Raw genomic sequence first — 25,307 nt, 5'->3', positions numbered from 1 at the left:
CTATTCAAGCCATAGAACTTGCAGTCATGTTTTGTATCTTATTTTTTCTAATTGTCCCTATCTGATAAATCAGCAAGTTTGATTATCTCTATCTGCAAAGCAAGCACAAAGCTGTCCATTTCTCATCAGCTTCACCACTAACCTCTCTAGATTAAGCCACTCTCCCTCTCCCTTGGCCTACTGCAGTAGCCTCTGATTTGCAACCCTGCTTCTAGTTATAAATGCTTATAGTCCCTTCATCTATACAACAGCCTGTTAGATCTTAAAATTAATCAGATACAGTCATTCCCTGATCATGGCTTCTACCAGGACCACCATGAACATTAGTATGATCGAGGGCAAGATTATAAATGTTGGCAAATATATCATATATTGAAATTTGTCTAAATTCTTTAGAGTTTTACATAATGCTAAAAAAAATTAAACATTTTATTAGACTGACTTGACAACATGTCATCATAAAGATTTAAATTTGGAATTTGTAGATTTCTCAGAATTCTGTTCCATATATAATGTTACAGGGCAAAGTGCCTCTTTAGACACCAGATTCTGACCCTATTCTCCTCCCACTTCCCTGCCACCATTATTTTGTCCCAGATCTAAAGGAACATACTGTGCATGATTTTGAACATTCCAACTCTTATGTGGTAGTTCTGTCCATACTCCTTGAAAATAACAACCCTTTGAACACTGAACAGTCTTTGTGATTCGAGTGAGCCCCGGTCTGTGTGGTACACCTTTTGGAAATGCACCTGAGTAGGCCTTTAAAGCCAATTTAGGACTACTTGGGCAAAACGTTCTGGAGTCTCAAATACCTAAAGCATTTGGTGGGTCAGGGAGGGTAGAGCACCTGGCAGGTAAAACATACCTTTGGCCCTATGTTTTTCTCATGCTTTAGTGAGTAGCATGGCTGGGGGAGGCAGGAGGGACCTTTCTAAATAAAAGAAACAGGGAATGGGCCCCTCATGCCCTGGACTAAGAATGACACATAGAATAAAATCTAAACTCTTTGTCATGGTCTATAGCACCATATTTGGTATGGCCATTATCCATCTCTCAAAGCTCCTATCACTCTTTTTATTGTTTACCATGCCTGGGAATCCGGAGTCTGGCATGGCTAGATAGCACAAGTGTAAGCAATTCATCATCTGGGGCCCATTTTTTTTCCAGAGATGAGAGTTTATAAGTTTAATGGTGTAAGTGAACAACCTGGCAAGGACATGTGCACAGCCTGAGATTTGAGGGAAGCTTCTGAATGAAAATCAGGAAGGAAATTAATTCTACCAATAACCAGAATGAGCTTGCAAATGGATTCTTCCAATGTTGAGCCTTCAGGTAAAAATTCAGTGTGGCCACTATCTTGACTGTAGCCAAATGAAACTGAGCAAAAGACTCAGCTAAGAGTCCTTTGTGAAATTTCTAACAAATTTAGGCTCAGTAATCTATTTCTACTCTAGTTATTTCTAGAAAATATTTAAGAAAATTAACATGCTCTTTAAATGCAAGTGAAATAACCAGGATGAAAATAATAGGTAAAACAGGAGCAATATTACTGAGAAGTTTTACCATTATTAATTTAGAGAGTTTAATTCAATAATTAGTGTTGCTTTGAAAATTGTGAAAATATATGGATTTTTAGGTTTCCAAGAACTCAAAAAGTTATCCCTATATTCTTCTGCAATGATCCTACTTACTAGAATTTTAATTTTTTTTTGCTTTTCTTGTTTGCTACTGAATTTTAAACATTTTGATGTATGGAATTATTACAAGTTTGTGCAATTCTAGGTTTTAAAACAAAATATGGGTTCTTTTCAATAATAAATCAATAACCCCTCTTACTGTTTTATTTTAGTCAAAACAAAAGATTCCCTTTAGCAATATTTCAATTATCATGGTATTCTAAACTGAGCTTCAGATCTATTGAGCCTTATATTTTATTCAAAGAGGTATCAAGAGATATTAAATGGTGTAGGAGAATCATTGTCATAAGGTTTGCATTCTGCTGTCTGTCACTTAATTAGCACTGTAACTTTGGGCAAATATTTTAATTTACTGGACCTTGATTTTTTTCATCTATAAGACAGATTAAATGTAAAATGTCAACCAATTTTCTCTAAGTTTACATGTAAATAAAAATATAAGTAAAATACTGAACTAACAATATTACCTATGAATCATAATTTTGTTTAAAAATGCTATTTGGCATAATTTTGCTTAGTATAATGCTCTCCAGGTCTATCCATGCTATTGAAAGATAAATAGCACTTGATCTCACTCATTTGTGGAATATAATGAACAACATAAACTGATGAACAAAAATAGAACCAGAGACATAGAAGCATCGAACAGACCGGCAAACCTCAGAGGGAAGGCAGGGGAAGATGAGGGGCGGGGGGCGAGGCAAAAGGTCAACCAAAGGACTTGCGTCCATGCATATGAGCATGGCCAATGGATACAGACAATAGGAGGATGTGGCATGTGCTGGGGGGTGAAAGCGGGTGGGGAGAGGTCAATGGGGGGAAAAGGAGACATGTAAAACTTTCAACAATAAAGAATTAAAAATAAATAAATAAATAAAAATGCCATTTAAATGCCTCCAAATGTATCATATTTTTAACATGTAATAGACTTTCTTTAAACCTTATTCTGGCTACTTAAGAGATGTCATTAGGGATAAAACTAGGAAATGCTGATTAGTAGTGCACATTACTGAATCTAGAAAAAAGAAAGAGACCCTACTTTTATTTAATTTGCTGACCAATTACTCAGCATGATATTCTGGACAGACAAGAGGTCTAAGATATTCAAACTGGAAGAGTGAACTATTGAGAGATAATGGCCCAAGAAGTTGGGGTTTAATCAGGTTACTAGAGAAACAGAGATGGCAATCCTCAAAGCTACTAGCAATTTCAGTTGATTTTTCTGGTTGAAAGGCTCTAACTGAGGACTACAAATCAATTATGCTTAAGTTATATTTGCCTACTGTTCAAAGATTAGACTTGAACAGCAAGGGGCTTATTTCTATGAACAAAGGGTATCACAAACAACTGGGAAAGTTACTTTCTAGGGAGGGAGCATTGGCAAATTGAAATGGTACAGAAAACAAAAAACAAAAATCTTGGGAAAAATTCTGGCCACTTTATCTCCATGTATCCAAACACCTGTCTGAAAGTATATATATATATAAAAGGCTAATATGCAAAGTGTCCCCGGGGGAGTTCGGCCAGGAGACCAGGAGTTCTATCGCTCACTATGACCTTTGCTGACCACCAAGGGGCAGCATAGAACAAAGGAAGGCCTCAGCTGGCAGCTGGAAGGCCCTGATCAGACCTGATCACAGGCCAAGCCTAGGGACCTTACCCATGATGAATTTTGTGCACTGGGTCTCTAGTTATAGATAAAGTCTCAGTTTTTTAGTATCTGTATATCTGAATATATTATGTGTAATAAAGCCAGATTTTTTAAATACTTTTAACACTGTAAAAAATAGCCTGTTTGGAATATATTTCAAAATAATATAGTCATAGCACATTTAGAATTTTTAGAAAAATAGCAGTTTAGGATATTTGAAAATATTATTAGCCAAGTGTCCAAAAGTAAAATATTTGGATTTCTATTTATTTATTCCTATATTCAGAGATGTTAAAAATAAAATATTCAGAATTATGTTGATATCTCAATTCAAACTGCATACATCCATATAGCAGAATGTGGATAGAGATTTTGAGGAAGAAGAGTTTTTAGTTTTGAGTAAAAATATTCCTCTTATTCAAAATATGAGATGACCATTTTACATTTGCAAATCTCATCTGTCTATAAGATAAAAATGATGGCAATTACTGATTAGTAGGATTATAACATTACGATGAAGTTATGGTAGTGTAATGTTATTGTTAACTACAAAGTGTGTCATAAATATTAATTTTCAAGGATTTTATATTTTATGTAAGAATTTATGAATTGTTATATATAAAATACACTTTAAATATTTGCTGGGTGTAATCATTCATAATTGAGAGTTTCAGCCTCTTTTTTTAATATATTTTTTTTATTGATTTCAGCGAGGAAGAGAGAGGGAGAGATAGGAACATCAACGATGAGAGAGAATCATTAATTGGCTGCCTCCTGCATGGTCCCTACTGGGGATAGAGACTGCAACCCGGGCATATGCCCTTGATCAGAATCAAACCTGGACCCTTCAGTCCTCAGGCCTACGCTCTATCGACTGAGCCAAACCGGCTAGGGCAGAGTTTCAGCCTTTTTATTCTATTTCTGTATGATTTTCTGAGAATCTCATTGGTCATTACCCTATCAGAATAATCAGTGTTTAAGAAAAGAGTAATTATTAGAAAGCATTCACATAACTTTGCTAACCCTAGTAAAAAACTTTCATATGGGGCTTGAGAATAACCAAAGATGTTCATTGAGTTCCCATTTAGACCAATAGCCTGTATAATATGATTCTGCCTATAATGAGAAAATATTCATTTTTCTTTTATCACATTGGTTGACAAAACATAATGTTTAAAAATCTACTGCTAAGGAAATGAAAATAAGCACTATTATTTGGATAAATGTTTTAGAATATTCTTTGAAGTATAATCAGAACAAAATTAAAAATCATATTTCAAGTGAGGTGATTTATTTTAAACATGATTTCACCACAGGGAGAATCTTCAGGGGATAAATTAAGAGGATTGTTAAAGTCTTTTGTCAAAAACTGGATTTTACACAACAACATTTAGATATTTAATTGTGTCAGTAGCATTTTGGTATTGCACTTAAAAAAATGATTGGAGACATAAATAATCTTCAAACACAGACAATTTATCTGCACCTTAAAGTATCAGAAGTAACAAGATGGTGCTTCAAGAAAGTCTCACAAGAGTAAAAATGGAGGAAAAGAAAAGGTGCTCTCAAAATTTACTTACATAGCCAAGGTTTGGAAGTAGTCCCAGTGCCATCAGTAGATGAGTAGATAAAAAAGCTGTGGTACATTTACACAATGGAATACTACTCTGCCATAAAATAGAAGGCAATCTTACCTTTGGGAACAACATGGATGGACCTGGAGAGTATTATGTTAATTGAAATAAGCCAGTCAGAAAAAGATAAATACTATATGATTTAACATATATGGAATCTAATGAATACAATAAACTAACAAACAAAATATAAACAGACTCACAAATACAGAGAACAGACAGAAAGCTGTCAGGGGGAGGGGTTTTGTGGGCTGTGTGAAAAAAGTGAAGGGAGTAAGCAAAAACAAACAAACAAACTCATAGACACAGACAACAGTATATTGATTACCAGAGGGAAAGGGGGGTGGGGGAGGTAGAAGAGTGTAAGCGGGGGGTGGGGAGGATAATTGGGACAGAAGGATGGTGAATACACAATACAATCTACAGATGATGTATTATAGAATTGTACACTTGAAACCTATATAATTTTATTAACCAAAGTCACCCCGATAAATTCAATAAAAATTAGAAAAAAGAAAAATTAAAAAGAATTAACTTTTACTAGTAGACAATTGATGCAATATTATCATAAAAAATGCAATGATAATTCTGCAATTGGAAGTATTTATTTCTATAAATATAAATGTTAATTTATATTACATTAATTTAAATATTAATGTACTCAATCTACATGTGCCTTATTTCCTCCTCTGTTACTTTCACAATCCAGCAGCTTTTCTTTGTTGTAAGAAAGCAACATGATGATTTATAGCTGTTTACCTAATTAATCTAAGACATATTGGTCAAAACAACCTGTTGACAATAGATTCAGTATTCTTTTATTAAGAATTTATAATTTCAGCCGAAACCGGTTTGGCTCAGTGGATAGAGCGTTGGCCTGCGGACTGAAAGGTCCCGGGTTCGATTCCGGTCAAGGGCATGTACCTTGGTTGCGGGCACATCCCCAGTGGGAGGTGTGCAGGAGGCAGCTGATCGATGTTTCTCTCTCATCGATGTTTCTAGCTCTCTATCCCTCTCCCTTCCTCTCTGTAAAATATCAATAAAATATATTTAAAAAAAAAAGAATTTATAATTTCAGGGTGATATAGATGTAGATTATATGGAGAGTTAGAGATAGATGCATAATTCCTCTAACTTTTTTCTGCCATGCTAATAAATAAATATGAACCAAGGAGTGTGGCCTATGTGGCCTCTGACTTATTGTCGGGGAACGTCGTCAAGAAGTTATTAACGCCACTTTGAGCTGCACCTGAGCCATTGAAGGATCCCTACTCCCTTCTCTGTGCTTGGAATGTCTACTCTGTTTGCCTTCCCCATGATAGAAGCTTCCCAACCAACACAGCCTTCAGATTGTAATGAGGTGATGAATACCTGACTGAACTCAATTAAGACCCTCTGTGTACATGACTGGTTAAGGCCTCTATGTATAAACTTTTAAGATTTGGCAAGTGATGAAAACTACTACTCTTTCAGCCACCCAAGACAAGCTTCATAAGTCAATTCCCTTATTTATTAAATCTGCCGCCTACCAATATGGAGTGGTCTGTCCTTTAAATTTCTGTGATTTAAAATGACAGAAAAAAGAGATCTAGAAAAGTGAAGTGCTCTAGAAAGTGAAGAATGCTATTTATTACTATAAGAAAATTAGGTGCACCTGGTAGATTTATTCAGCATGCATGGCAGCTGGTATTAAATATTTAGGACCCTGGTATTTGATAACATATGGACATGGGTAGTGTTCTGTTGGAATGTCATGGGTGAAGACAGTTAATTAAGCTGTTCAGATGTCTACAATGCAGGTGAAGTGAAAGAGAAATGAATAGATGCAAATGATAAAACATATCTTAGAAAGCAATTCATGTGAGTACTACTCATAAATGCAGGCCATGGGTAATATTTATCCATTTCTTTGGGGAATAATGTTAAGAATGACACCATAAAAAGGTTAAAAAACAGATATCTATTCATTAAATCCATAGTAAAGACCAGGGGGAATATTTATTGATGCTCTCAAAATAAAAAAGAAATATGTAATAATATTAAGGATAAAGCAATGAAATGTTCAAAACATTTTCAAATAAGGAAACCATTTCACATAATCATTACATGATATATCTATTTAATACCGCATCTCCCCGAAAATAAAACATCCTCCGAAAATAAGACCTACTTACAGGTTTCCTTCTGGGTAAAATATAAGGCATCCCCCGAAAATAAGGCCCCAGGCTCTGTCTCAGAATGAAAATTAATTTACCGTAAACTGGTCGCTAGGGCCGCCCCGACTGGCGTCTAGCAACCAGTGACGTTACGCAGAGTCCTGACGTCACTGCTGTGTGGAGGTGGAGCGGAGGTCGGAGTGAGCGGTGAGCGCGGGGCGGGAGAGAGGAGGAGACTTTCGCAGATGCGTGTAGAAGAACAGGAGGATTAGAGCGGACGGGACGCGGCAAAGGTGGTGAGTGCTGGTCTGTCTCTGGTGACACTACCTGATGCTCGTGGCCGCCTTCATGATGACTGAAGGTTCTCAGTCAGTGGCAGACCCTGCTCCAGTCCAGATCCAGGCCCCAGCAAGCCCAGTGACAGTCCCCAGGCAGGCCCCAGGGGGTAAATATCTGATAAAGGGGTAGAGGGGATGTCTGGTGAAGGTGTTCAGTGGCACAGGGGTGGGGGGAGCAGGATCACTTAAAATGACACAGGAGGATCAGAGGGGGCAATCAAAATGATACAGGAGGATCAAAAGGGGTTACTAAAATGGTAATCCCCCCTCTGATTCTCCTGTGCCATTTTGATTCCCCCCTCTGATCCCCCCTGTGTCATTTTGAGTGATCCCCCTCCCCCCACCTTGATACCCCAATTACTTTTTTTTTTACCCCTAGAAATGAGCGCAAAAGGAAAAAGCTACTCCATAGAGTACAAGAAAGGAATCGTGGAAGACTCTTGGGGTCAAAATCTTACTGCTTTCTGCAAAGAGAAGATATTGAGTATCCGATTGGTCCGAAAATGGTGAGCAGAGTATGGTAACCTCATTGAACAAGTGGACAAGGGAAATGCTAAAAAGCGCAAGTGTGGATCAGGTCGGCAACCATTATTTTCCGAGCTGGAAGACCTGATCTGTGAATGGGTTGTTGACAGGAGAGCAAAGGCTTTGGTTGTGAATAGGGCTCAGATTCAAGAATTTGCCCTTGCAATGGCACCACAGTTTGACATAGCCCCCGAAGACTTCAAAGCATCACAACACTGGCTGGATAATTTCCTTCAGCGAAGTGAACTGTCTTTAAGAAGATCTACAACATTGTTTAGGTTGGAAGATACTTAAGTTATTAAGCGAGCACTTGCATTCAAGTCCTTTACTGATGATGCTGACTTCTCTAAATACAATCTTTCCAACATGATTGCTATGGATGAAACTGCAGTGTTTATGGGCCAATCATCTCAAACAACAATTGAACAGCGGGGTGCCTCCTTAGCGTACATCCCCTCCACTGCTTACAAAAGTGCACGTGTTTCCTGTATTTTGGCAATTCCTCTGGATGGCAATAAAATCCCACCTTTAATCATTTCTAAGGGCAAGAAGGAAAAGATTGAACGTGTTTTGGGCATTTTTATTCTTGAAACTGAAAAAGCCTGGGCCACACAAGCAGTTATAAGGAAGTGGGTTGATTTAATGCTGCCGCTTGTTATGCGAGGGAGCCAAAGAGGTCTGCTTGTCTGGGATGCAGCCAGCACTCACCACGCTAAAGACATGAAGACATTTCTTCACGAAAGAAAAATAGATCAGATAATGATTCCCGCAGGAATGACAGCCTATCTCCAGACTCTTGATATTGCAATAAACAAGCCATTCAAAGACAATTTGCACATGGAAATTAATGACTACATTGAAAATAGAATGGAGAGAAATCAGCATGGAAACTTTGTGAAACCTAAACTGCAAGAAGTTGTGACTTGGGTGAAGAATTCATGGGAGAAAATCACTGACAGTTGCCTTGCAAATGCACTGCGAGCAGGCTACCTTGACAAGAAGTACTCATTTAAACACAGTGCTATTGCTAAACAGGAGAGATTTGGTCCACTGATTCTGAAAGAAATGGAGTCACAAAAAATTCACCAGGAAATTCAGGAATTGGATTGTTATGATGATGTTCCAGAAGATGATGACATGATTGTCATTGAATAAATGAGTAAATTCTTGATACTGTAGGATTCACAGTTTGTCTGGTTTGTGTTGACAACTACTGTACTACCGTACCATATACAGGTAATAAATTTCCTTTATTTTCATTTAACAATAAATGTGTACCGTATTCTTCTTCATAGAAAAATAAGACATTCCCTGAAAATAAGACCTAGCGTGTCTTTTGGGGCAAAAATTAATATAAGACACTGTCTTATTTTCGGGAAAACACGGGTAGTATTAATTCTGAAGTAAGAGTTTAAGAAACTAGAATTTACCAAAGGGGATATGTCTATAGATTTTATATAATAAAATATAGCAATAACATAAACCTATGTGATGTTTACAGTTTTGAGGCAAGAAATTTTAAGGAAATGATGTTAACTATTATAACATGATGTTCTTAGTATTAATATACTATTTTCTAATAGCTCTCTGAAGGTATTAGAGTTGGAAGACAGTCTGTAGGTCTGAAAATCTGAGAATAAAAGTAATGATACCATTTATCTCAAATTACAGCTAGTGAATTATAGAAACAAGGCAAAAACCCATGTCAGAAGTTTATCAAAGAAACATAGCACATATTGCATACCTATTAAAAACTAGGCAATACGGAACACCATTTAGAAAGAATGCATGCACCACTATGTTCATAGAAGTGCAATTTGCAATGTCTAAGATGTGGAAACAGCCCAAGTTCCCATTCGTAGATGAGTGGATAAAAATGCTGTGGTACATTTACACCATGGAATACTATGCAGCAATGAAAAAGAAGGATCTCTTACCCTTTGAGACAGTATGGAGGACCTTGAGAGTATTATGCTAAGCGAAATAAGCTAGTCAGTGCTGGAAGCTATCTATTGTCAAACACTATCATGAAAGTGCAACAAGGAACTTGGAAGGCTGATGGACCTTGAGCTTTGGCAGGGCCAAAGCTATGCACCCATTGTTATGTTGAGATAGTGATGGCTCTAAGCAATTTCCTGACCTAATATTTACTGAACCTTACTGATCTTTATTGACATTTGAGATAGTTTGTCTGGTACCAGATTGCCATGCCTAACTGAGGGCAAAGATTTGTATTCTAAAATTGAATAAAAACTAACAGGTCCAGGGCTTCAGGGAGCCTCTCTACTAGAGAAAGGTTTCCACCTGGTGCCCATGCCTTCTAAATTCATATTTTTTGTCTAGTGCATTCATTTGTGCATCGGCCTCTTTTCCAGATCCTGAATTCTCACTGCAAAAGGTTGTGGCAAGTCAGGGAAAGACAACATGATCTCACTCATATGTGGAATCTAATGAACTAAATAGACTGATGAACAAAATAGATCCAGAGACAGAGAAGCATGGAACAGATTATTAAATCTCAGAGGGAAGACGAGGGGAGGTGAGGTGGGTGGGACAAGATCAACCAAAGAACTTATATGCATATATGCATAACCCATGGACACAGACAATAGGGTGGTGAAGGCCTGGGACAAGGGAGTGGGGGCAGGTGAGAAGGGGTCAATGGAGGAAAATAGGGGGTACATGTAATACTTTCAACAATAAAGATTGAAAAAACAAAGACAACACTAAACTCTGACAAGGATCTGAAGAAATTGGATTTTCATACACTGTGGATAGAAATGTAAAATATTAAAGCCTATGCAAAAATTGACCCCAATACCATTTGTTGTAAAGATTATCTTCTCCTTATTAGGTTTATGGAAACTTTGTTGAAAATCAGTTAAATAGAAAATCACTGGAATATACATGCATGGATGTGTTCCTATATCTTCTATTTATTTCAATTAATCTGTATGGATTACTATTGTTAATGATATACAATTTTGATTAATTACATTTTAGAAAAAGTTTAAAATAAAAATGTTAGCTTTTCTCCAACTTTGCTCTTCTTTTGAAAAATTGTTATTTATTATGTTGTTAGGTTGATGGAATTTGTATATAAATGGTAGTCCCTTATTTCATTAAAATTATATATTTATCCATTTATTGATTATTTTTAAAACATTGTTTTGTAGTTTTAAATATGGATTAAAATACCCTTTTTCAAATTTATTACTGTTCTATTTTTGATATAGTAAATCAAATAATTTTAAATTTCTATTTCCAGTATTATCTTTTTTACTTCTTTAATAATAGATTTACTACTTCTAAACTTTTCCACATCTTTCCATATATCGCCATATGTCATATCCCTTCACATAGAGAGAACTAGATTTTCTTTTAATACAAGCAATTCTGCTGACAACAAATGCTCTTAATTTTTGTTAATTAAAAAAAAGCATTTTATGTTTATTTTCAATAAGTAATTTTACTATAGAAATTTTAGTTGACAGAATTTTGTTATTTTCAGCATAACTGAAAATGTCATTTTTTTAATATATTTTATTGATTTTTTACAGAGAAGAAGGGAGAGGGATAGATGGTTAGAAACATTGATGAGAGAGAAACATGGATCGGCTGCCTCCTGCACACCCCCCACTGGGTATATGCCTGCAACCAAGGTACATGCCCTTGACCGGAATCGAACCTGGGACCCTTCAGTCCGCAGGCCGACGCTCTATCCACTGAGCCAAACCGGATAGGGCTGAAAATGTCATTTTTATGTCTTCTGCCTCAATAGTTTCTGATGAAAATCCAATTATTAACTGTAATATTGTTCCAGAACAATCATAGCAAAGTGAACTGTTCATTTTTCTATGATTATTTTTAACATTTCATCTTTATTGTAGGCATTTAGATATATTATCAAGTTATATGTTGTATTTTTTGGGTTTTTGTCATTTGTATTTATTGAGCTTCTTGGATCTGAGAAATTTTGTGAAATTTTTGACTGTGATTTATTTAATTACTTATTCCTTTCTCTCTCTTTTTGGGACTTAAATTACTTATAGATACTTGACATTTCCTTATATGTCACTGAGGCTCTGTCAAATTTTCTCTGCTCTTTTTTCTCTATATTCTTTAGATTGTGTTATTTCTTGATTTAGTTTTAAGATGATGATTCTTTACTCCATTCACTCAAATCTGATAATAAATCAATCCACTCTTGTTATTTTTTCCCTTTATAGTTTTTGTTATTTTTCAGCACTTAATTAGTTTTTGCATGTTTTTCCTTTCTCTGATTAGGTTTCTGATTTATTCACACATCACAAAGTTTCCATTCACTTTCTACATATATACCTATAAATTCTATAAACATATTAATATAATTTTTGGTTGGTGAATTCAATCTGGGTAAACTTAGTTTCTCTTGGTTGTTGTTTTTCTTTGTTATGAGTGTCCTTCCCCTTGTCTTTGATGTAGCTACTTTTGGTTGAAAAATGAACTTTATGGATCACACATTGCTGTGGTTCTAGACTGTATTTTATGCTCTTTGTGGTTTCTTTGCTCTCACAAGATTTTTTCTTGTTTCTTAGTTATTCCACTGTCCTCAGGATTTGTCCTCTGACATCTCAAATTAGTAAGGCTTCTACTTTCTGTTTCCTGGGAGGTGCACAGTTAGAAACTGAATTCAGTTAAAAAAAACAAATAGAACAAAATCTCAGATGTCACCCAGTGCAACTCTATCTTTAAAAAGTAGTGTCCTCATTATTCTTTTCCTGAGATTTTGCTGCCCTTCATGCTTGCTTCCGCGTGATTCTGCAGTTTAGATGACAGCCAGGAATGTGGGCAAGTTTATATCACAATTTTGTATCTTATTCTTCTTGTTATCCACTACCTGCCACACTTTGCCCTTTAACTTTTAAGTTTCTCTTTTAGCACTAAACTCTGTTTTCTGGCATCTTCAGTTGATAAAGATGAATTTTTCCTCTGTGTATTTTCTAATAGCCTTTGAGGGCTCGGGAAAACATTCAGGCCAGAAAGCCACAGACTTGGATTTCTCACTCTTTCTAGTTGCAGTATTTTAAAGAATAAACTCTCCTCTAACTCTAATCTTCTTTTGACTGCTTTCTAGTTTGTTTTAAATTTATATGTGGGGAAGGTCAAACTATCAATGTTACTGGAAGTTCTCCAAATGTAATTTTTATGCCAAGAAAAAAAATGAAATCTTCATATACACTGATTTAGTGAACATTTAAAGAATTTTTACTTAATAACAGTCTTCTGGAAATAAAAAGAGGGAAATATGTGTGGGTTCTAGAATTCAAAAAAATAAAAAGAATTTACACATTACATTAAATGTAGTACAGTGAGTCTTTAGGTTCCCTGCCTGAAAGATACACACCTCACCTGGGAGGACATGAGAGTTTGCCTATAGTTATCTCATTTCTAACCTCAGGTTCTACCTGAACCAGAGGAGAGTTAAAGAAAATTATAGTACATGAACTATTACATAGCCATTGATCTTATATTATAAATATTTTATGACACACAAAAGTTCCAAAATATATACTTTTTGCTGGAAACAATTTAAACTAAACACTTGTCTAGCTATATTATCTTAACTGTCTGAAAATAGCAAACTGTAGTAATCAATGTTGATGAGATTAAGAGGGTTTTCCACCCCCTGTCCTGGACAGGTTGCTCAGTTGGTTGGAATATCCTCCCATACACCTAAGGGTTACAGGTCCAATTCCAGGTCAAGAGGTCAAGGCATATAAAGGGAGGCAACCAATTTCTCTCTCTCTCTCTCTTTCTCTCTCTCTCTCTCTCTCTCTCTCTCTCCCTCTAAAATCAATAAACATATCCTTGATTGAGGGGGGAAAAAGAGGGTTTCCCAACCTCATTTTCCCATATTTTAAATTATTTTCCAAAGTTTTCTACAAATTTTTGCAGATAAAATACTTAAAGTTTTTATTATATTTAATTGATAAAATGTCAGCCCCTTTAGGAAGCCTAAAGAACAGGGTCCTGGTATGCTGGAGTTAATCAAGCATTTTTTTTTTTTTTAATTCAGAGGTTACATATCAAGAAAAAGAAAGAAAAATAGAGACAACTCATGGACATGGACAACTGTGGTGACTGCAGGAGTAGGAGTGGGTAGAGGTGAAGAGGGCATAGAGAGAATAAACACTGATAAAAAATAAAATAAATTTTGAAACAAGAAAATGCATGTAAATAATTCATGTCATTTATGCATCAGGAATAAAAATGTACAATGCATTGCAGATCCAGAGAGTAGTGCCCTTGCATCCTGACTTGTATTGAATGAAGCAAACATGATAGGAAAAGAAGGAAATACTAAAAGGGATATGTTAAGTTCTACTAAAATACAAAGAATGGAGTAGCGAATTATGTCTGTGAAGAATGATTCAGAGAAATCTTCATAGGTGAGCAACCACTTACACGGATGTATAAGGAGGAAGAAAAATTCATCAAGATCCTATATAATAAAGAGGTAATATGCAATTGACCCTCATGCCCTCATGTCACAAGATGGCCACCTCCACGTCATCACAAGATGGCCACCCCCACATCATCACAAGATGGGTGCCCCCATGTCATCACAAGATGGCCACCCCCACATTGTCACAACATGGCCGGGAGGGGAGGGCAGTTGGGGGCAACCAGGCCTGCAGGGGAGGGCAGTTGGGGGCAGTCAGGCCTGTAGGGGAGGGTAGTTAGGGGGGACTAGGCCTGCAGGGGAGGGCAGTTGTGGGTGATCAGGCCGGCAGGGGAGCAGTTAGGTGTCAATCATGCCAACAGGGGAGTGGTTTGGGGGCAATCAGGCTGGCAGGCAGAAGCAGTTAGGGGCAATCAGGCAGGTGATTGATTAGGAGCCAGCAGTCCTGGATTGTGAGAGGAATGTCCAACTGCTGGTTTAGGCCCAATCCCTGTGGGACATTCCCCGAGGGGTCCCAGATTGGAGAGAGTGCAGGTTGGGCTGAGAGACACCCCCCCCCCCGTGCACAAATTTCATGCACCAGGACTCTAATATATATATTAGTGTGTACGATTTTTTGTATATAAATAAAGCCAAATGCTTTTCAAAAAAAAGATTAAAAAAAACCATACAAGCCACAAAGTTAGAAAAGATATTCCAAGAATAGCATATTGAAGGGAAAAGGATAGACATTTTTAATAAGATGAAATAAGAGGACATTTTTCCATTATGTATAATAAAATAAGTGAAATGCATACTTGAATAAAAGCTGCATCTGGTATATAATCTGTAATGATTATTGCTATTTTTATTTAAAAATAAAACATTTTAAAATGTGGCAAAGAAGATGCAGAATATAGATGTACAATGGATTAAATACCAGATATAATAATAATATCAGGAACCAAATACCAGGATTTAAGAAGAAAGTAGTTTTATATTTCTAAGAGAATTATAAATTACTAGAGGCCCAATGCATGAAGATTAGTGCAAAAACGGGCCTTCCTTCCCCTGACTGCCAGCACCACCTTCACTCTGGCCACAGCCGCCTTTCCATTCTGGCCTGGAGCAGCCTTTCAGCCTTCCCATGCTGCCCAGTGGCCCTGAGAGTCTGGGGTTGTGTGGAATGCCTCCATTGTCACCATGGCGATGACGCAAGCGTCCCATCTTGCCCCGGCCCCTCGCACCTGTGTATGCAAATTAACTCGCCATCTTTGTTGGGTTGATTTGCATACTCACTCCTGATTGGCTGTTGGGCGTCATGAAGGTACGGTCAATTAGCATGTTACTCTTTTATTAGTGTAGATAGTAAAAATACACCTGTTATTTTTAAATCAAACATCCTATCTAATAAAGAGGTAATATGCAAATAGACCATCACTCCAACACACAAGATGACCGCCCCCATGTGATCAAAGATGGCCGCCCCCATGTGGACACAAGATGGCTGCCACAAGATGGCTGGCAAGGGAGGGCAGTTGTGGGTGATTAGGCCAGCAGGGGAGGGCAGTTGGGAGGGACCAGACCTGAAGGGGAGGGCAGTTTGGAGGGACCAGGCCTGCAAGGGAGGGCAGTTGGGGGCGACCAGACCTGCAGGGGAGAACAGTTGGGGGGCACCCAGGCCTACAGGGAAGGGCAGTTGGGGGGAACAGACCTGCAGGGGAGGGCAGTTGGGGTCAACCAGGCCTACAGGGGAGGGCAGTTGGGGGGAACCAGGCCTTTGGAAGAAGGAAGTTGGGGGAGACCAGGCCAGCAGCGGAGAGCAGTTAGGGACGACCAGGCTGGCAGGGGAGGGCAGTTAGGGGTGACCGGGCTGGCAGGGGAGGGCAGTTAGGGGCAACCAGGCCTACAGGGGAGGACAGTTAGGGGCAACCAGGCTGGCAGGGGAGGGCAGTTAGGAATGACCAGGCCGGCAGGGGAGGGAAGTTAGGGGCAATCAGGCTGGCAGGGAAGAAGTTAGGTGTTGATCAGGCTGGCAGGGGAGTGGTTAGGGGGTGATCAGGCTGGCAGGCAGAAGCAGTTAGGGGCAATCAGGCAGATAGGCAGGCAGGCGAGTGGTTGGGAGTCAGCAGTTCTGGATTGATCCCTCGAGGGTTCCCAGATTGGAGAGGGTGCAGGCTGGGCCAAAGGACACCCCCCCCCCCCGTGCATGAATTTAATGCACCGGGCCTCTAGTGGTTATATAAAAAACATCATTGGAGAGCAGTTATTATATTTGTTACACAGAAAAATTAGCATTCAAACTTATTTTTACATAAATACATATTTGTATAATGTTCATATAGAAATGCTTTCAATCAACTAACATGACACATTGATCCACAAGCACATCCTATATAATGAATAGGTAATATGCAAGTTGACCATCATGCCCTCACACAATATGGGCAACCCCATGTGATCACAAGATGGCCACAACAAGATGGCCACCAGGGGAGGGCAGTTGTGGGTTATTAGGCTGGCAGGGGAGGGCAGTTAGGGGTGAACAGACTGGAAGGGGAGGGAAGTTAGGGGTGACCAGGCTGGCAGGGAAGGGCAGTTGGGGGGGACCAGGCCTGCAGTGGAGGGTAGTTGTGGGTAACCAAGTCTGCAGGGGAGGGCAGTTAGGGGCAACTGGGCTGGCAGGGGAGGGAAGTTGTGGGTGACTTGGCCAGCAGCGGAGGGAAGTTGGGGCCAATTGGGCCAGCAGGGGAGCAGTTAGGTGTTGATCAGGCTGGCAGGCAGTAGTGGTTAGGGCAATCTGGCAGGCAGGCCGGTGAGCTGTTGGGAGTCAGCAGTCCTAGATTGTGAGAGGGATGTCCAACTATTGGTTTAGGCCCCATCCCCAAAGGGGTCCCAGGTTGGAGAATTTTATGCTTCATGCCTCTAGTGGTAAGTGATAAAAAATATATATGTTAAATAATGAATGCTATATTAATTGACTAGAGGTCCGGTGCACAAAAATTCGTGCACTTGGCGGGGGGGTCCCTCAGCCCGGCCTGCACCCTCTCGCAGTTCGGGAGCCCTCAGGGGATGTCCATGGGGAGCAGGCCTAAGCCACAGTCTGGCCTCCCTTTGCAGCAGGCAACTGGCAGGTCAATCAGTGGACAGCACTGCCCACTCACTGGCCCTGCCCCCCACCAACTGGTCATTCCACTGTTTGGTTGATTTGCATATTAGGCTTTTATTGTATAGGATTCTTTTGAAGATCATTCCACTAAATTCAAAGCTATTGCTATCCAAATTCTATGTATTGCTAAAAGGCAAGTACACAAACTTGTTTTAATTTTTATTATCCACTATTTTATAAGATTTGATATTTTAAATGCATAAGAATTTGTTGGGATTTTATAAAGTTAATTATAACTTTATAATTTTATGGAATGCTTTTTATACATGTCATCAATTAAACTTTTTCACTCATGAACAATGTAAAGACGGAGAAGTTTAAAAGTCTAACAGAAAACAAGTAATTTTTATCTCAAAGCTAAATAGCATTATACATTTTTCAAATAATAAATAAAAGGAAAACATGTCAGATCAAATAAATCTTTACATGTACTCTGTTATTAGAGGCTGAAAACTAATTATCTAATAAAAATAAAAAGTATAAAATACATCATTTTATATTTTATCTTGGTAGTAATACACAAATGTAGTATTCAAAGAGACCAATAAAAATGCAGATATTTATTATTAGTATCTTATGATAATATACTTAACACTTATAATGAAACAAGAGTCTCATTTTGGTTTATTTTGTTTTGGTCTTGTTGTTTTTTTGTTTTGTTTTGTTTTTACTTGTTTTGAGGGTTTTTCAACTGAGAGGACAAGTCTATTTTGATATTTGGACAGATACTCTTTACTCAAGTACTCCTGGGCAATTTACACTTTGGAGATGTGGATCACTGGGCAAGGAAAGAAATAGCTGAGAAATTAATAAAAATAACTGGATGAATTTTCCTGAAGTCTTTATTCAGCTGTAGAAATGACAGGTCAGTTCACTTGGTGCAAACATAGCCTGCAGTGGTGGCTATATTACAAGGTCTGATTCAGATTGATAACTCAAAGACTCTCAGACAGTTCAACATTTATTTTAGAAATATCAAAAGCAATTAGGTCAAGAGTTTAGCATTTCATTAAAGCACTTCTTATTTGAACTTTTTATATATATAAGAAAAGGATGTGCAATCAATAGATATCTATTTTATTAAGCTCTGGAAATTCCTGGTGATTATCTTTAAGAAATAATAAGAAAAGAAGAGAAATTAGAAAATGGGACAATTGTTGGACAATGCTGCTGAATGGAAGTGTAATATAGTAAGGAATAAATGAGAAATAAAGTAACAATTAAAACATTTAAAACACACATTTTAGGAAACAGAGTTCTCTTCTCATGTCATGCTTCTTTTCTATGAAGAAGTGATTAAAATATGTGGGATAAAATTGGATATTTAAATATGTTTGTATAAGGTTAAATGATTATCAATACTAAGGTTATTTTAGTGACATTATCCTCTGAAGTACCTAAAAATGAAAAAAAAAAATCATGTGTTATGCCTGCAAGGACTATAACTAGAAAACTGTCTTTCTACCAATCATCTGCAAAAGGGAGGCTTGATAGCAGAGTCCTAAGGCGTGGTCATGTAAACTGCCAAGACCGAAACATGCAGAACCTCAGCAAAATGAAGCTGCAAAATGAAAGGAAGTTAGAGAGTAAGAAAAAAGGGAAAACACTAGAAGAGACAGCTATCTAGGACAAAATTCCAAACCCACTATAAACTAAAGTCCACCTACTGGCAAAAGCAAATGTTTCGTATCAGGCTCTCATTGTCAAGTTTGCTCACTTTCAGCTGTAAGAAGTGGAATTTATGGTCAATGACTCTACTCCTATGCCCTTGAGATGATGCAGAGAACAAGAGCAGAGTTATATGTCTACAGTATATCCCATCCCACAAGGTGACTCGCTCTGCCTGAATGAAAATGAGCCAGTACTGCACTACGGTTTCATGTAAGATTAGCAGAAAAGTACAGAGGAACAGAATTAGGCCCAACACCAGTAATCACATATAGAGTGCACCTACCAGGAGATAGATGGTGGAGATACTGGGTGAGATAAAGTTCAAGAAGGTTTTTCATAAAAGGCTGTCACTATCTTTTTTCTCTGGTGGAAATACTTTGCCGTTATCCTTGTGAGCTGGGGAGATGGTTGTGTATAACTGTATGCACTTCTGTGGAATAATTGAAGAAAGTTAGACTGTTAAAAAAAATAAAGATAAGAAATAGGTCCAGTAAGAAATAGGTGAAATGGAGTACGGAAGATGACGACCAGCAGGAAGGTAGGGAGGGAGAGAGAGTGAGAGGGCGATAGAGGACTGTGTGGACATGTGGTGTGTGTGTGTGTATGAGCTACGGACAGTTAGATTCTGAAGGTCTTCCAAGGGGCTGCCAAACCGGGCAGTCTTAGACAGTGGAGCCCCACTCCCAATGTGGACATTCCGGGGCAGCCAGCGTGGACACAGAGATCATGCAATCTTAAGAAACAGAGCTTCTTGAGACTGGATCCTGGCCTCAGCACCACCCAGTCTGGTCTCAGATGCAAACCAGGACTCTGCAGCCACTGGGGACAGAGACCTGTGACCACAGCTCCAGACCCACAGTCACCAAGAATCCAGACATCCTGGCGGCAGCAGTTTTCTGTGAGTCACAGAGCCTATCTCCCTCCTGGCAGGCTTGTGGGCAGTACCATAGTAACTGATAGACCTGCCCCGCGCAAGCGCCGCAGTGCCGCTAAAGGAATTTGACACTTGGAATCTGTTCCCCACAATGCAATCAGGCAACCAAACCCGAAGCCCACGCAGGACGGCAGTGCCACCTGACTTCGATTCTGGGCAAGCACACACGGAAGTCTGTTTTCCGCAGCACAGGAGCAGACCTCCTGCCGACACAGTGCTATTGTGTAACCCAGTACTCCAGCTGACCAGGACCCCGATTCTCTGGGCGGGAGGCAGCACTAAGCACCAGTGACTTGACTGTTTCTTATTGCATGTGCCTGGGATCCCTGACTCCCAGTGCATTCACACTAAGAGCCAGTGACTCCAATTCTTGGTGCATGCACACAAAGCATCCCTGAATCTCAGCGTGAGGCTGCACGAAGCAACAGAGATTCTGATACTAAATTCTTGGTGCAGGCACAGGGCAACTCTGACTCCTGGCAAACGCTAGGGGGCTTTGATTTTTGGCACACGCCAGTGAGGTCTCTGTTTCAGCATGGTGCAGGCGGAGTCCCTGATTCTAGGTACGCACACGAGGCCACACTGAGCGCTGGTAACACTGACTCTGGGCTAGCCTGGTTCCCACCAACCCACGGCAGCCACACATCTTAGTGTCGGAGCTCTTCAATGACACTCGGGTGGTGGGAAGCTCCCACGGCACACAGCCGAGGTCCACACAACTCGACATTTGAATCTTCTGGTGATAGTCAGAATGGGGAGACAACACAATCCCCAGAGGAAAGAAAATGAGAAGTCGCCAAGAAGGGAAATTAGTGAAATTGAAGCATGCAACAATACAGAAAAAGAATTCAGAGTAATGGATGTACAATTCATTCACTGGATGGATGAGAAAATCAACAACCTATGCAAAAATCAGGAAGAAATGAAAAGAAATATAGCTACAATCAAAAACACCATGGAAAGTTTCAACAGTAGACTAGAGAAGCAGAGGAACAAATTAGTGAGTTAGAAGATAAGGTAGAGAAACAGCTCAATCTGAACAGCAAATGGAGAAAAAAATTAAAAAGCAGGGGGAGAGCCTAAGGGAGCTTTGGGACAATATGACACGAAGTAACATACGTATAATAGGGCTGCCAGAAGGACAAGAAGAGCAGCAAGGATTAGAAAATCTATTTGAAGGAATAATGACAGAAAACTTCCCAGATATGGGGAAGAAAAAAGTTACACAAGTACAGAGAGTCCCAAGCAAGATGAATCCCAAAAGACCCACACCAAGACACTTCATAATTTCAATGGCAAATGTTAACGACAAAGAGAAAATCTTAAAGGCTGCAAGAGAGAGAGACAGAGAGTTACCTACAAAGGATCCCCCACCAGATTATCAAATGATTTCTCAACAGAAACACATCAAACTAGAAGGGAATAGAAGGAGGTATACAAAGTGTTGCAAAGCAAAGGACTGAATCCAAGAAAACTCTATCCAGCAAGACTATCAATCAAAATTGAAGGGGAAATCAGAAACTTCGCAGACAAAAAAAAGGCTAAGGGAGTTTAGCACTACTAAACCAGCAATGCAAGAAATGCTAAAGGTAATGAAGTAAAAAGAAGAAATAAAAAGGTAAGAAAGAGCACAGGAACAAAAATATAAATGACTACAAACAAGTACCTTTCAATAATAACTTTAAACATAAATGTACTAAATGCTTCAAACAAGACATCGAGTGGCTGAATGGATAGAAAAAAGCACAACCCATATATAAGCTGTCTGCAAGAGACCCACCTCAGAACAAGGGACTCACACAGACTGAAAGTGAAGGAATGGAAAAATATATTTCAGGCAAATGGAAATGAAAAAACAGCTGGGGTAGCAACACTTATATCTGACAAAAGAGACCTCAAAGTGAAGGCCATAACAAGAGATAAGGAAGGCCACTTCATAATACTAAAGGGATCAATACAACAAGAGGATATAACCCTGATAAACATATACACCCAATGTAGGAGCACCCAAATACATAAAAAAACCCTGTAAGATATCAAGGGAGAGATCAACAACAACACAATCATAGTAGGGGACTTTAATATACCACTGACATCATTGGATAAATCCTCTAGACAAAAAATCAGCAAAGAAACAGGTAATCCTAAATGACTCACTAGATCAAATGGACCTAATCGACATCTTCAGAACATTTCAACCCAAAGCCATGGAATATATGTTCTTCTCAAGTACACATGGGACATTTTCAAAAATAGATCACATATTAGGTCACAAGCAAATTCTCCCCAAATTCAAAAAGATTGAAATCATACCAAGCATTTTCTCAGACCACAATGACATAATAGTAGAAATAAACCGCAATAAAAACAATCCAAAAAACTCAAACACTTGGAAGCTGAATAGTATGCTATTAAATAATGATTGGGTTACCAATGAGTTCAAAGAAGAAATTAAAAACATCTTGGAAACTAATAACAATAAAAACACAACAATCCAAAATCTATGGGACACAATGAAAGCAATCCTGAGAGGGAAGTTTATAGCGCTACAGACCTACCTCACAAAACAGGAAAAAATGGTAGTAAATCATCTAACACTACAACTCAAAGAATTAGAAAAAGAGAAATATAAAAAGCCCAGAGTGAGCAGAAAGAAGGAGATAATAAAGATCAGAGTGGAGATAAACAACATAGAGACCAAAAAAAAATACAAAAGATCAATGAAACCAAGAGCTGGTACTTTGAAAGGATAAACAAGATTGATGAATCACTAGCCAGTCTCACCCAGAAGCAAAGAGAGAGGACCCAAATAAACAAAATCAGAAATAAAAGAGGTGAAATAACAACAGACCCCACAGAAATACAAAGAATTTTTTAAAAAAATACTATGAACAACCCTACTCCAAAAATCAAGACAACCTGGAGGAAATGGACATATACCTAGAAAAATACAACCTTCCAAAACTCAATCAGGAAAATTCTAAAAATCGCTATAGGCTGATAACTATGGAGGAAATTGAAGCAGTCATCAAAAAGCTTCCAGCAAACAAAAGCTCAGGACCAGACAGCTTCACAGGGGAGTTATACCAAACATTCAAAGAAGAATTAAAACCTATCCTCCTCAGACTATTCCAAAAAATTCAAGAGGAAGGAACACTTCCAAGCTCATTCTATGAAGCCAGCATCACCCTAATAGCAAAAACAAATAAAGACAACAAAATGAAAGAGAATTACAGGCCAATATCCCTCATGAACATAGATGCCAAAATCCTCAACTAAATTCTAGCAAATCGGATCCAGCAATACATCAGAAAGATCATACACCATGACCAAGTAGGATTTATCCCAGGGATGCAAGGATGATACAATATCCTCAAATCAATAAGTGTGATATATCACATAAACAAATTGAGAGATAAAAATCACATAGTCATATCAATTGATGGAGAAAAAAACATTTGACAAAATCCAACAGCCATTTTTGATAAAAACTCTCAGCAAGGTGGGAATAAAAGAATCATATCTCAACATAATAAAACCCGAACGACTCCATCAAAAAAAACTATTAGACTTAATAGATGAATTTGGCAGAGTAGCAGGATACAAAATTAACGCCAATAAATCTATGACATTTATATACACCAATAGAGAACTTCCAGAAAGAGAGACTATAAATACAATCCTATTTACCATCGCACCAAAAAAAAAAAAAAAAAAAAAAAAAGAAGATACCTAGGAATAAACTTAACTAAGGAGGTAAAAGACCTATATGTGAAAAACTGCAGGACACTGAAAAAAGAAATAGAGGAAGACATAAACAGATGGAAAACATACTGTGTTCATGGATTGGTACAATCAACATCATCAAAATGTCCATACTACCCAAAGCAATCTATAGATTCAATGCAACCCCCATTAAAATACCAATGGCATACTTCACAGACCTAGAAAGAACTCTCTAGAAATTCATTAGGAATAAAAAAAGACCCCGAATACCTGCAGCAATCCTGAGAAAGAAGAACAAAGTAGGTGGAATCTCAATACCAGATAAAGCTACTTTTCTTAAAACAGCCTGCTACTGGAAGAACAGACATATAGATCAATGCAATAGAGTAGAGAACCCAGAAATTAACCCAAACCACTATGCCCAATTAATATTTGACAAAGGAAGCAAGAGCATACAATGTAGTCAAGACAGTCTCTTCAATAAATGGTGTTGGGAAAATTGGACAGATACATGCAAAAAAATGAAACTAGATGACCAACTTACACCATACACAAAAATAAACTCAAAATGGATACAGGACTTAAACATAAGATGGGAAACCATAAAAATACTAGATGAATCCACAGGCATTGAAATCTCAGACATATGCCAAAGCAATTTCTTAACTGATACTGCTCCTAGGGCAATGAAAACTAAAGAGAAAATAAGCAAATGGGACTACATCAAAATAAAAATCTTTTGCACATCAAAGGAAACCATCAATAAAACAACAAGAAAGCCCACTGCATGGGAGAACATATTTGCCAACGATATCTCTGATAAGGGTGTAATCTCCAACATTTATAGGGAACTCATAGAACTTAACAAAAGGAAGATAAACAATCCAATCAAAAAATGTGCAACAGACCTAAGTAGATACTTTTTGAAAGAAGACAGAAGGAAGGCCAAGAGACATATGAAAACATGCTCAAAGTCACTAATTATACAAGAGATGGAAATCAAAATGACAATGAGGCACCAAATCACACCTGTCAGAATAGCTATCATCAACAAATCAACAAACGACAAGTGCTGGTGAGGATGTGGAGAAAAAGGAACCCTCGTGCACTGCTGGTGGGAATGCAGACTGGTGCAGCCACTGTGGAGAACAGTGTGGAGTTTCCACAAAAAACTAAAAATGGAACTCCCATTTGACCCTGTGATCCCATTTCTAGGAGTATATCCCAAGAAGCTAGAAACACCAGTCAGAAAGGATATATGCAACCCTATGTTCATCACAGCACAATTCCCCATAGCTAAGATTTGGAAACAGCCTAAATGCCCATCAGCAGATGAGTGGATTAGAAAACTGTGGTACATCTACACAATGGAATACTAT

This window comes from Plecotus auritus, assembly GCF_963455305.1.
Source record: "Plecotus auritus genome assembly, chromosome: 2".
Taxonomy (NCBI): Eukaryota; Metazoa; Chordata; class Mammalia; order Chiroptera; family Vespertilionidae; genus Plecotus; species Plecotus auritus.
This window is presented reverse-complemented; position numbering follows the sequence as displayed.